A 14,160-nucleotide genomic window follows, 5' to 3' on the forward strand; every position below is an offset into this window, starting at 1 on the left:
GGGTCAGCCATAGTTTAAGGCAGATGTACACGTCCTGTTTCTCTGCTTTGACACGTTGCAAACCGATCCTCGTGAGTAAGGCCCATGTTATGGTGTAGAAGACATACTTATATAAAACCCAGGCACACTTATGTACGTGCATATGCATGGGCATATACACTCACACATATAATAGTCACACTTATCTAATCAAAGAAAATAAACAAAAATGCTACTTTACACTCCTTAGTTCACAAATGATTTAAGGAAAATAATTTGAGTTGTTCAAAAATGATCCCAAATGCCTGCCTTTCGAAAGCCATCCGTCCATGACCGCGCTGCTCGCTCACAAACATCAGCCACGTGTGAGAGGACGCTCTCAGCTGCGCGGCTCGCCACTTGCAATTTCAATTACGTACCATGATGACAGTTACAATTCTCTCCATTTCGGCAGAAAGTGTGCCATTGCTCAGCATAACCCGTCCTCGGACACCAGGGGTTTCAGCACGAGGAGAACGCACCGTGCTGGAACCCCACTGTCTCCTCGGTGAGCGGTCAGCTCACTCACCCCAACTCTACTGTACGGTCGGCTACGTTTTGGTCCTAGTCACCTAATTAATTGAATAATTCTGGGCAGTTTGAATGACTTCGGGGGAAACGTAAAGAGGTGTGTTCAGCGGGTTCGCCTGCTGTGTGATCTGAGGACTGGGGTCAGAAAGGGTCCGCGAGGCCTCGGGGAGGCCGCCATGGTCTCTGCCGGGAAGCAGATGGCTTCGAGTTCAAAGGCGAGCTGTATTGGGTTGATACTACAATACCACTTTCTGGCTACAGCGATTTACCACAAAAGCGAAAGAATATTGCTGAAAAGTTTTTTAAAAATTACAAACAAACAAAAAGCCCATTTCAAACATGTATCATGGCATAACATGAGGACACAAGAAACAAAATTAAAAGATTCTTAAAGCCCTAAAGAATCAAACACAGATTCTCTAAGAGAGGTTCCCACAGAAGCTAAAGATACCTATTCTGTTCACTATCTTGTCTTGAAATGACCTTCCAATAAGGTGTTAGATAACCAACTTCCATCGACGACAGTGACTAACCTGATGCAAAATAACCACAGAACCACGTGTGACCACCTGCCCCGGACAGGGGCCTCTGCGGCAGGCGAGGCGAGCCGGGCAGGCGGGCGGGCTTCCCGCTCAGCTCAGCTCAGCTCACGGCCGGCAGAGCAAGCTGATGGGGCGCTGCTAGAGGAATGCTCTGCGTTGTGCAAACCTGGATGCAAGCGACTATATTACACAATTACCAGTGGCATCTAATGCCACAGGATCCACTAGATACTGTACTAAATTAACATGGCAAGGAGGACAGGGAAATAAAGACGCCAGTCCAGGCGAGGGGTGCAGCACTGTGGTCCCGCGAGCGGCGGTGCACGCGTGCTGGGTGCAGCAGCAAAGCCACAGACCCGGGAGGACACCCACTCCCTCACCCCGGCGCCGCCCGGTCAGAGCCGCGGCCTCACCCAGGCACCGCTCCCTGCCAGCTCCGGAGTCTGAAGAGGGGGTGGCTGCAGTGAGACCTCCAGAAAATAAACAGGGTGTACAGTTTCAAAGGCTGCAGACACAGACATTTCATTGTTCGAGCCAATTATCAGTGGAAAATAATAACAGCAGATGGATTGAGAGTCACTGACTTTTCATACGCACTTCATCTCGGCGGAACAGATGATGAAACGCGAGAGCTATCTCAAAAAGGCAAAACATCTCCCAGTGAAAGAACTCTCCAGTCCAGATGGGGACCTTCTAAGTCTGCCGATTATCGCGTATAACGTGTAAGATAGACTCACTGAAACATTCAAGAGCTGATCAGAGAGGATGCACACAACGGCCTCGTTACTGGAAGGAGCGGCCTCAGACGTGTGACTAAGCCGGCAGGGATTCAATAAGGTTAGGGCTCCGCTTCCTGTTTTCTCCCAGGACTCGGCTTCCCAGCGAAACTGGAAATCTGTGCACAGCGGGAGGGCAGCCCATTGCCCACGGACCCCACGTCTGTGCTCTTCTCGTGTTTGAGGAGAGAGAGAGAGAGAGAGGCTGTGAAAAGGACATTAAATTATTCTGAAGCGTTCTATCAAAGGGGAAAAAGAACTCCGAAGCAATTCCTATTAGAAGCATTCAGTGATAAAATATTATCCCTTATAAGCAGTTAGAACATCTTAAATATCTTCTGCCACGGTGATCGCAAAATGTAATTTGCTTTTAGTAGGAAAGAAATATAAATTTCAATGGTGGTGTAATAAATAGTTCTAATAAATGCCAACCAAACATGCAGGCAAAAACCCACCAACCTGCCCAAAGGACTCTCTCTTAACTTAAATATCACCAAGTCAGATGTGCTGTAAACACAACAGGGAACCACAACCCAAGACGCGGCTACAAGTAACAGAGAAAGTTAAAGCTCTCATCAGACAAGCTTCATTACTACCGGAGCAACAACGTGTCTGCTGTCTGTCTCCGTCCATCCATTCACACATCATCAACCCCACATTCATAATATTGCAAACTCTCTCCGTGAACTGTCGTAAAATATGGTCGAAATCACTGTGCTAAGAAAAAAGAAAAGCTGATCCCCCCACCATGTACTAACATGTTTAACATTTAAGAAATATTTTTATGAACACACTGTTGACTTCACAAGTTTATAACTTAAGTAAAAAATAAATTTTTAGAGCAAGGCTTTTCTTTCAAAGTACTCTGACAAAAGTAAATTCGTAGCAGAACATACAAGCGTGAAGAAAATATCGCTAAGGGCAAAATTCTGCAACTGCTTTAAGAAGCAAACAAGAACACAAAAGCTGTGTCCTGTGGCCATCTGGCTGTCCGCAGGCTGGGCCAGTGCCCCCTCACCCACCGCCTGGCCAGCCCACACCAATGCCACAGGAGCAAACGGCAAATTCACACAATGCACTGAGAACGCAAAGGCTGCCTTTTACACAGAAACGGGCGTGTTAATTTTTCCTCCACTTCAAGGACTCAGTTTTTGCTATTATCACTCGGAGTGGGACCTCCCTGAAACCCTCTAAGGGCCTCCTGTGGTGTGAGGTCCCCACAGGATGTATCTGCTCGGGCTCAAGAGAAACCCCTTCAAAACCTTAATCTCTACCGTTTTGTGTTTTCTGTTATAGCCAGAAACTATATGTGGACATAAAAAAAGAACCCTAAAATTCCTCCATTTAACTCTTTACTTCTCGGTGCACTAAGCTGTGGTGGTCTCCCCCGCGCGTTCAATCCGGCTGGACAGCCAGGTGCTCACAGGACTGCTCCTCCGCAGCTCACCCCACAGACAATGACCGAGCAGCTACTGTGGCCCGAAGAGCCTGCTGACCGTGGATGATCAAAACCATTAATTCCCTCCATGTAGCAGAGCCTGCCTGGCACACTAGACCAGAAACTCTGCCGCTTATTAAAAACCTTCCACACGCATCTTATTTGGGGAGGCAGATGGGTGTTTGAAAAGTTAGGGCACGTCTGTAGGTATATAACTGCTTTCAAAGGTGAAGATGAAGGCTTTTAATGGAAATCTCTGGATAAGACAGCCCAACGCTTTCTGCGGGACGGCAGAGGCAGCCCTGTGTCCCGCAGCCTCTCCGTGGGATGCAGACGAGCAAGGCGGGGTGTGTGTGTGTGTGTGTGTGTGTGTGTGAGTGTGTGTGTGTGTGTGTGTGTGTGTGTGTGTGTTGCCGGAGGGTTGGTGACGACATCCACGTCTGGTGTACTTCTGCTTTCTTGCTGACAATGGCTGCCCACCTCCCCGACAGCCCCCATGTCCCGGGACAAGGAGGCCTGCCTAGATTCCCCAGGGGCTGGTTTCTGGGTCCCTTCTGGGTGTTTCTGCCCAGACCACAGAGGCTCTGGCAGGGCAGCGGCAGTAACCCTGGGACACCCACAGCGAATGCAGCTGTGGCTGAGGATTCCGCTAGCTGTTTAAGCCCAGTGTCTGCCAGAGGCAGCTCACGGCTGCCCACCAGGCCTAGGCTAGGCGCTGGCGCCCATGGCAGCCCTCAGACATTCTTCCTAGGGGCACATCTGGCCCCTGGCAGCTCCGACCCAAAGCTCAACTGACTTTGTTGGTTTTCCTGGGAACGTTTAGGCTACAGATGAGACCTGTCCCATTAATTTGACTGTGCAGCTCAGTATGGAACAAGATACCAGAATGTAAACTCCATGAAGGCAAGAACGTCACCTGCCGTGCCTGCTGCGTCTCAGCACAGAACACGCAGCTGCTCAGTAACTAATGTGGAACGAGGAACACGGGGCCGCCTGAGCTGTGGTCCAGCCTCGCCCCGCGGTGTGTGGCGGCTCCGCTCCGATGTGCATAGCTCCCGGTTAAACGTCACTGTGGGCACACAGACCGGGGGGAAGACACCTTCCCTAGTTGGCACAGTCGGGAAGACCCTGACAGTCCTTCCCTGAAAACACGGCCTCCCAGCACGCACCGTACCCCGACTTCCTTGGCCCTTGCCCTGCAAACTTGGCAGCTGTGTGCCCACAGTGCTTGCGCGTGACCTGAAAGTAGGAACTTACCTTTCGGCCCCAGAGAAAAGACAAATGATGACACAGCCTTTCCTGGCACCGGCCCCATTTCCGTTCCCAGGCCTCTCTTCCTAAGCCCATGGCAGCTCCTTCTACACTCACCCTGCCCCGCGCCAGGCGCCCGGACCGCTGCACCTCCCTCCCTGCCACCAGCAGCGCCCGCTGCCAGGTACAAGCGGTGGGACCCGCCGCCGGCTCCTGGCTCCTGGCTGGTGGGCCCGTGGCACCCACAGGTGCTATGCTCATAGTGAGGCCAGGGGCCTCCGAACCTCTTGACCACAGTGCTCTGCCGAAAGCCCAGACCCGGAGGGGAGAAGGGCTGCTGGGCAGAAGCCTGGCCCGGCTGTGTGAGATGCTGCCGCCTCCCAGTGCAGCAGGTTCAAGCTCCTAAGGCAGGAAGAGCGGAAGTGCAGGGACAGGGACGGGTCCACGTGTGGTCTCCAAGGGCACAGCTCTCAGAGGGGCCCTGGCGCTGTGCCGGCTCCTCCCTTCTGTCATGGGAGCAGCAGGGCTGCAGGTGGGGCCTGCTCTCCGGGAGCGTAAGCTTCCAAAAGGAGCTCGTGTCCAGTGGACACCTGGGCTTCCAGGTCCCTGGAAGGAACCGCTGGCCCCGGGCGGGCAGTCCAAGACGACCCCCAAGGCCCCCGCTCTTGCTCCTGCTTTCTGGCATTACTTTCCACACGGAAAATGCCTTTCCACAGTCAGTTACAGTTCCAGCTGATGGAGGAGAAGCTGTAACGATGCAAGTGATTGACACCCAGTGCTTAGTGGTGAACAGGCTACAGTGTGAAAACAACCAAAACAGAAAGGTTTTAAATCAGGGGGCGCAGGGGGAGGGAGGCAAGGCGAGGGTGTGCAGGATGAATATCCTATTTCCTGGTGCTTCCTTAGGCCGCCCTGCTGCGAACACGCCAGGCCGCACAGCACAGCACCGTCTAGCCCCGTTCACACCCCGGAGCGTGGATTCAAGCGCCTGAGCTCCACACTCAGCTAGGTGCCACTGGCCTGAGGCAGCTCCCTGCGCTCTGCCCCAGTCGCTCACCCATAACCTGGCTTTGCTCATGGTGTGCAATGCGCTTTTGAGGAATAAATGCCTCAACACAAAAAAAGTGCTTAGGAAAGTGCCTGGCACACGTAAGTGCAGGAGACTTAGCGGGAACAGGGCCGAGCCGCCCCCTTCCCAGGCCCTGGGCGCCTTCCCACGCCCAGTGCCCAGGCCCTGCGGACGGGCAGGCGGGAGGAGAGACGGGCCTCAGACTGTAAACTTCTTAGGAGCAGAGTCTAAAACAAAACCCAAGCACCGTTTCCCTCCCTGTGCGCTGCAGAACGTAGGCACAGGGTTGTGGTGTCACCTGCCTCCGTGGAGGGAAAGCCATTACCTGCAAAGGAGCTACAACCCACGCCTAGTGTCAGCTGCCTGACCGCTGGCGACCAAGACGGACTTGGGGACACGCTCACAGGAGGCAGAGGACACCGCCCGGAGCCCCGGCCCCCGTGCAGTTCCCTGGGTTTCAAGTCTGTGCACAGATTCTGTTACTGATTTAGGATCTTCAACAGCTTGTTTATTTTTGAAACACCTTTGAGCCCACCTTTAATAACATGTTTCTTTGACTTGGCTGAACTCTGCCTCAGAAGAATTACAAGCGGGAACAGGGCTGGGTGAGGGGTCAGGGAGCTCATGCACACCTGGCCGCGGGAGGGGAGTCTCCTCGTTTCCTACAGCAGCAGGTCTCTCTGTGAAGCAGGCCTTTGTTTCCCTGCGAAGGCACTTCCGCCCGAACAGTCGGTGTGAGCTCCTTCGGGGCGGGGGAGCCCCACCTCGCTTTAACAGCATCAGAAATCATCCTCATCCTCATCCTCATCCTCATCCTCATCATAACAGAAAAGTGCTCACCTCATTCAGATACGAAGTGGCCGATTTATTTTACCAGAACTTCCTTGACCAAGTTTTATCTGTGACAAAAGACAAGGATGTCCCCCCAAAACAGACAGGGGGCCAAGTGAGGTGTATTGTGTCTTCACGGCCACCATTCAGGTTTCTCTTGCACCAGCTTGTGACCCAGACTTCTAAGTGGAAGGAGTAGGGCTCAAGATGGGAAAGATCTCAGACGAGGGGGAAGAACGAACACATGTCAGAGCTGAAAGGTACATCGAGGGTCTAGTCCAGCCCCCTCTGGGGAGGGCCAGCCGTGACTGAGGCCACCCCGGGGCGCGGAGGGGAGCAGGGACAAGGCCTCCGAAGCTGGCAGAGGAGGAAAAGCAACAGCTAGAAAGTGTGTGGCCGGACCAGTCCTGTCCCCTGAAGCTGGAGTCCTCACCCCGTCAGCGCTCCAGGCACATCTCCACCTCCTCTGGGCTTTATCTCTAAGAACTTCCTTTAATCAACTCTGGTGTGAAGTGGACATGGGATACTTCCCACCTCAGGCAAGGAGCAAGGGGAGGTGGAGGGAGCATTTCCCTGGAAGGCAGGAGTCTCAGTCCCTCTCCCTCTCCAGCAAGTGTGCCAGGACCTGCTAAGCCGCTTCCAGGCTCCAGGCTCGGTCCCTGGGGGGACAAGGAGCGGACCCAGTGGTCGCCTGAAGGAGCGGTTAGATGGAGACACTTGTGGTCTGGCTGGGAAGCGGCCTGCCCCAAGCTGTCTGAATACGCGTTTGGCCACCACCCCGAACTTCCCGGAACCCTCCAAGGTGCAGCAGATTGCCCGGTGTCCATCCTTGATGGCCAGGGCCTGAGCTGCACCCATCACCCCATACTCCAGAGGCCCTTCTCCAAGGCCATTATGCACCAATGTACTGCCAGCATGTGCCCTGGAGGAAGCCCCACAGGCACAGAGAGACAGAGGCTGTGGCAGCAGAGTGACACCCTGAGGGGCTGCCTTCCTCTTCAAGGCACTTCCCTCACCTGCAGCATCCACATGGAGGGCCTGTGCTCACCTCAGGACAAACTGATAGGCTTACATTTGTTTCCAAACCTGGAAAGAAACACATCATTGTGAAGCACTCCCCAAGTGAGACCCTGAGCTCAGAGGGAAATACCACACCTGTAATCAAATCCTATTGACCACGGAATGTCTACAGCCCAGGCTTTCTGCTCACTGTTACAGCTCTGCAGGAAAAGGAACGCCGCTCTGTCCTGTGTTCAAACGTGCACAGCGGCGCTGCGCCATCAGACGGGCCGCCGCGCCCAGGCCCCGCGCTTCCCGTTATCACCCTCCGCCTCCGCCCGCCGAGGCCCCGTTACCCAAAAGCCACTCCAAACCGCCGGCTCGCATGACGCCACGGGTCACTCGATCAGGTGTGGGGTACCACACGGTCTGAATAAATACTCACACAACCGCACACTAAATGGGAATTTGCAAAGCGAGCCCTGGAGACAAAGGCGTTTCTATATGGAAATATTAACTGAGGGTTTAAGTAAACGGCCCACTGGAAAGGAGCGTTCTAAAGTAGCAACATAAACTATATTTAACATAAAAAATACTTTCCTTCTGGGAAAGCTATTTGGGCTGCTAAAAGTTACTGCCTTTCACGTGACTTAGTACCGTGGGCCTAAATTATTTCGTTTCCTAAAACACAGATGCTAGCCCCCCAAATTGTACTTTGTGAGAGTTAATTTTTAAAATTAATCTTCTCCTAAATATAATACTCAAAGAAGAAACTATTTTACCAGCATTGTTATTTTACCTACAATTAGTATTTTTTTAAGCGCTTGAGTATCACACGTCCCAAAGAACATATGTTCCCAAGGAAGGAAAAAAATTGGGCTCTAGAACTAATACACAATGAAAAATAAATTTAAAGCAGCCTTCTGGTCTGACATAAGAATATAAAAATGATATGAGCAAGAACAGCTTAGTTTACATACTTTTCAGTCACAGCTGCTGCTCCGAAACCACAATGCCTTTAAGTGACATTTCTAGGAAACAGACGCGGCGGCTCCAGCCACGGCTCCCGTCGCACATGGACCCAGGCACACGCTCTATATAAGCCTGTACCCGGGCACAGCCGAAAAGAAAAGAGTGATTCATTTTTCAATAATGTAGTAATAGAGAGAATGAATTACAAATAATTCTACCCAGCAAGAATTTTTTTCTTTTTCCTTAAAATCAAAAGAGTCATGAAAACAGAGTTTGGGGAGAGATAGAAGTGGTTAACACAGCCCCACACGGCTGGGCGGGGCCTGGGAGAGACCCTGCCCTCTGGGCTGGGCCAGGGGGGTGGGGACCCTGGAGAGACCCTACCCTCAGGCCTGGGCCAGGGGGAGGTGGGGGCCTGGGAGAGACCCTGCCTCAGGGCTGGGCCAGGGGGGTGGGGGCCTGGGAGAGACCCTACCCTTAGGGCTGGGCCAGGGGAGGGCGGCCTGGGAGAGTCCCTGCCCTCAGGCCTGGCCGGGGTCCCCTGCAGGGGTGCTTCCACTGCCCCCAACACATGGCAATAACACACAATTAAATCAGACGATTCAATTAATAAATTACTTTGGTGGACTTTGCAGGCCAAGTCCTATTTAATTACATAATTTAAAAAATATTTGCACATTGCAATCACCGAAATTGGCTTGGAGGTTTCATAATGCATACTTAACACTTGAGTCGGAGAACAAATTTATTTAATAAACGCAGCCCTAAGTGCTAGAAGGCCATCCCACTCTAACTGCAGCCTCACTTAGCACACCCTCAGAAAAAGCAAATAAACTGCCCAGTGTTTACAGGGAGCCTGCGCTGACGCAGGAGAGGCCGACGCAGGAGAGGCCGCGGGCTCCCTCTGTCACATGCTGCCTGTGGATCTGACCATTTTGATAGGTGATAGAATAGAGCTAATGCACCAAATGGTTCCAGTTAAAGATAAATCAAAGATAGACTACGGTGGAGGATGCCAGGAAGCCCATAGGAAAACCTCAGAGCACACAGGGAGGCGGTTTCCCTCCCCACCTCTCACTTCCTAGGACCAGACACACCAGAAACCAACCTGTGTTCTCCTAGGAAAGGGGTGGGAGGACTTTCACAAAAAAGGAGAGTCACATGGAACCCAAGAGAGGGCAGCAGCACTGACAATGGGTTTCTTAGGGGCCTGGGGGGGGGGGGGGGGAAAAAAAAACCTCGGGCTCAGCTGACCACCACATTTCCATGGAAATCTGTCCAGCACGTTCACTACCAGTAACCACACATGCTTCACACACACCACAGCCAGCTATCTGCGCTGGGTCTGTGGAGCTGGCCCCAGAGCACCAGGCCCAGGTGGCTGTTTGTTGTTGCTTTTTAAATTTATCTTTATTGTTGGACGTACCCAGATGTCCCTTTCCTCCACTGACCCCTCCGCCCTGCTCCCGCCCCTCCCCAGGCTTCCCGCACTGTTGCCTATGAACATGGTTATGCATATATGCATGTAAGTTCTTTAACCTCCCCCCACCCCTACAGGCTTCCATGGCTCTGGATCTTTTTTGTTCATCAGGTTATTTTGTTCATTAGATTCCACATATGAGTGAGATCATGTGATACTTGTCTTTCTCTAACTGGCTTATTTTGCTTAACATAATACTCTCCAGGCCCCTCCATGCTGACTCAAAGGGTAAGAGATCCTTCTTTTTAAGTTTTTGGGGGTTTTTTATTGATTTTAGAGAGAGGAAGGGAGAGGGAGAGAGAAATAAAAATATCGATGATGAGAGAGAATCATTTATAAGCTGCCTCCTGTACGCCTCCTACTGGGGATTGAGCCAGCCACCCAGGCATGTGCCCTCACTGAGAACTGAACCGTGACCTCATAGGTCAATGCTCAACCACTAAGCCACACAGGCCGGGCAAGAGCTCCTTCTTTTTTACAGCTGCATAGTATTCCATTGTGTAGATGTACCACGGCTTTTTTAATCATGCATCTACTGATGGGCACTTGCGCTATTTCCAGCTCTTAGCTATTGTAAATAACACTGCAATAAACAGAGAGGTGCATACATTCTTTCTAATTGGTGTTTTGGGTTTCTAAGAATATATTCCTAGAAGTGGGATTGCTGGGTCAAATGGCAGTTCCATTTTTTTCCATAGTGGCTGCATTCCCACCAGCAGTGCACTAGGGTTACCTTTTCTTCACCTCCTCACCAGCACTTGTTTGTGGATTTGTTGATGGCGGCCATTCTAGCAGGTGTGAGGTGATAGCTTGTTGTCGTTTTAATTTGCATCTCTGACAATTAGTGATGTTGAGCATTTTTATGTGCCTCTTAACATCATTAAAGTGCCCACACTACCCAGAGCAATCTTTAGATTCAGTGCAATTCCTATCAAAAAGCCAATGGCATATTTCACAGACCTAGAACAAATTTTCCAAAAATTTATACGGAATTAAAAAAGACCCCAAGTAGCCACAGCAACTTTGAGGAAGAAGAACAAAGGTAGAGAAAGCACAATAGCAGATTTCAAGCTATACTACAGAGCCACTGTAATAGAAACAGCATGGTATTGACACAAGAACAGACATATAGATCAATGAAAAAGAACAGAGAACCCAGAAATTGACCCAAGCCATTATGCTCAATTAATATTTAACAAAGGGGGCAAGAGCATAAAATGGAATAAAGCAGTCTCTTCAATAAATGCTATTAGGGTAATTGGACAGGTACATGCAAAAAAAAAATGAAACTAGACCACCAACTTACACCATACACAGGAAAAAACTGAAAATAAGAATAAACTGCAAATAGATAAAAGACGTAAATGTAGGTCGTGAAACCATAAAAACCCTAGAAGAAAACGTTGACAGCAAAATATCAGACATCTAACAGACCAGAATTTTTACCGATATATCGACTAGGGCAAGAGAACAAAGGAAAAAGTAAACAAATGGAACCACATCAAAATAAAAAGCTTCTGCACAGCAAAGGAGACCAGCATCATGATGAAAAGGGAGCCCACTGCATGGGAGAACATATTTACCAGGGATACATCTGGCAAGAGGTTAACTTCCAAAATATATAGAGAACTCATACAACTCAACAAAAGGAAGACAAACAACCCAACTGAAAACTGGGCAGAGAACCTGAACAGCCACTTCTCCAGAGAGGACAGACGGCCGGCTGGCCGAGGGGGTGTGTTTGGCCAGGGCTCTTCGGCGGGATTCCTGCCCCGCACGGCCCAGCCTGCCTTTCCCACTGGCCTGTTCTGCTCACCTCCAAGAAGCCTGGACTTGCTATTAGAAAGGCATCTAACATTCTGAAATTTAACTTTTCAATAAGGTTTCAGTAAAAGATTCTGGTAAGACCTTAATCTCTGTTATCTAACAAAATAAGCAAATTTGCCTGAGCCCCATGTCCCTCTCACAAACTTCTGGAAAGAGGTGCCTACAGGCCACCGCCCTCCCTTCTCACCGGGCACCTCCTCCCGGGTCCAGTGCTCACAGAGCTCTGCCAGGGGACACTCAGCCCTCCACCCCTTCTCACCTGCCCGGGCCGCGCTGGGTGGGCGCCGTCCTCGCTCCAGTGTCAGGCCTCACACATGCCCGTGCAGAAGACAAACTACTACCCTGGTAAAATGTAAGATTACTAAGTTCTCTCAATTCCTGGATAGCTTCCCTCGCCACATCTTGATATTTTGGGGATGCATCTGAAAACGGATGTGAATGCTCAAATGTTGCAGGCCTCCCAGATGCAAGTCGCACCTCTGCTTAAAACGTCCTTAGCTTCCTGAGGCCCAGAAAGCCAAGTTGAAATGTCCAAAGGTACTCGGAGGGCCGCTGCCTGCTCCTCACTGCCATTCCACCCTCAGCAGAAATGCCCGCACGCATGCACGCTGCCCCTCTTCCAGGGAAGTCACCGTCCCACAGAGCTGGGCGCAACCCCACGCACTCTGAGAGCCAGGCTCTGAGCTCTCCTTAGATCTCGCTGTTCTCCGTTCCACCGGCATATAGTGCTCGTGCTAATGCAGCAATGACGCCACCTCATGCCACACCCTCATCAGCAGTTTCTCCTGGTAACCCGGGCCCCCATTCTATTAAAGGCACTTAATATATCTACTTACTTAGTTTCTTACTTTTTACTAGTAATTAGATATAACTCACATACAATATGTTAGTTTCAGGTATAACACTAATATACCTTCTTGAATAAGTAAAGTTGATTAATTCTGGTAAAGTTAATGCCAACAATTCTTTGGTTCCTTCATAAAATCAACTTCTCAGTAAATAATCTTATTTCCTCTTCCCACTAAAGGTGATCAGCAAGGTGAAGTCAAGCAGGTCGTATCTGCATAGTATTTGTTTACAACACTGAAGATATAAAAATGTTATCACAGCTGATATTATGTGAATGAGGGAGATTTAATTTGAAGAAAAATATCTTATGCTCCCTTGAAGTAAAATCATCTTATTGTTCATAATACAGTGCAAAGAAAATAGAATGAACTAGGAAGCTATAAGGATTTAATCAAATAGCCTTCTTATAAATAAGAATTGAGATTCACTCTGCACCAAAAATGCAATTACCCTCCCCCCTCTAACAGTACCCTGATGTACTAGTAAACTGCACAAGAAAAACGCTTTTAGGATATAAGACATTTCTACATTAGGGCCTCAGATGAGCCTTAATGCCACTCCCGTCCCTGGCCTGTGGCTGCTACCCTTCACTTCCACAGTCTCATCACATACCCGCCAGCATGCCCATGTCCACGCGGCACCGCCTCCTGCACGGCGGGCAGGCAGGCTGCCGGGGCACCCCCGTGGCCGCCGTGGCGGCAGATTCCACAGTGGTGGTAACACAACACACCTGCTCCCAGCCAACAACAGCCCGGACTCAACGATGCAACTTCAGCGCCCGAAGGAACAGCCCTCCCCTGGAAGCGTGGAATGACAAGGGCCACAGAGCATCCTCTCGGGGGCTCACCTTCTCAGGAGCCCAGAACTAAAAATACCGGAAGAAACTTGTTGTTTACCATGTAATTAGAGGTAGTTGGCGAATGTAATCAAGTCTTATGTTGCATAATTATGACCTGGCTGAGTCATCTAACTTCTCTGAGCCTCAGTAATTTCTGGGTCTGTTCAATGGGGTAAGGAGATGTGAGAGTCCAGGCGGCGTGTGTCCCGGCGGGACTTGCACTTGCGTGTGGAGAAGCGTGTGAACCGGGGAAGAGGCTGTTTTGGGCTCAGCGTCTGCCTTACGCGTTCGGTCACTTAGCGGTCAGTGACCCACTGGGTGCCAGTGGGATTCAGGTCTGTGCTGCCCGAAACAGTCGTCATTAGTGGCTATTTTAATTAAGCCACTTACGGCTTTTTAAATTAAAGTGAAATGAAAACTGAAAATCCAGTTCCTTAGTTGTCAGATGTCTAGTGCTCAAGGCCCCACGCGCTGCCTGGCTCACATGTGGCTCCATCTCGGACGTGCGGCCCCTTTCACCCTGGAAGGTGCTCCCAGCAGCTCTGGTCTGGAAGGAGGACAGGCAGGGGCGGGGGATGCTCACACCCGGGCTCCCCCAGGACCGCGTCGTGGAGCTCATCATCTTGAGAAACAGGTACGTTTTCTTTCTCTGCAGCAGAAAGGGGGCCAGGTGCAAAGGCACGGGCTCCTCACGAGGCACCTGAGTCCAGGGGGGTGGGGTGGGGGTGGGGGGCGAGCA

Source organism: Myotis brandtii, unplaced genomic scaffold (genome assembly GCF_000412655.1).
Source record: "Myotis brandtii unplaced genomic scaffold, ASM41265v1 scaffold89, whole genome shotgun sequence".
Lineage (NCBI taxonomy): Eukaryota > Metazoa > Chordata > Mammalia > Chiroptera > Vespertilionidae > Myotis > Myotis brandtii.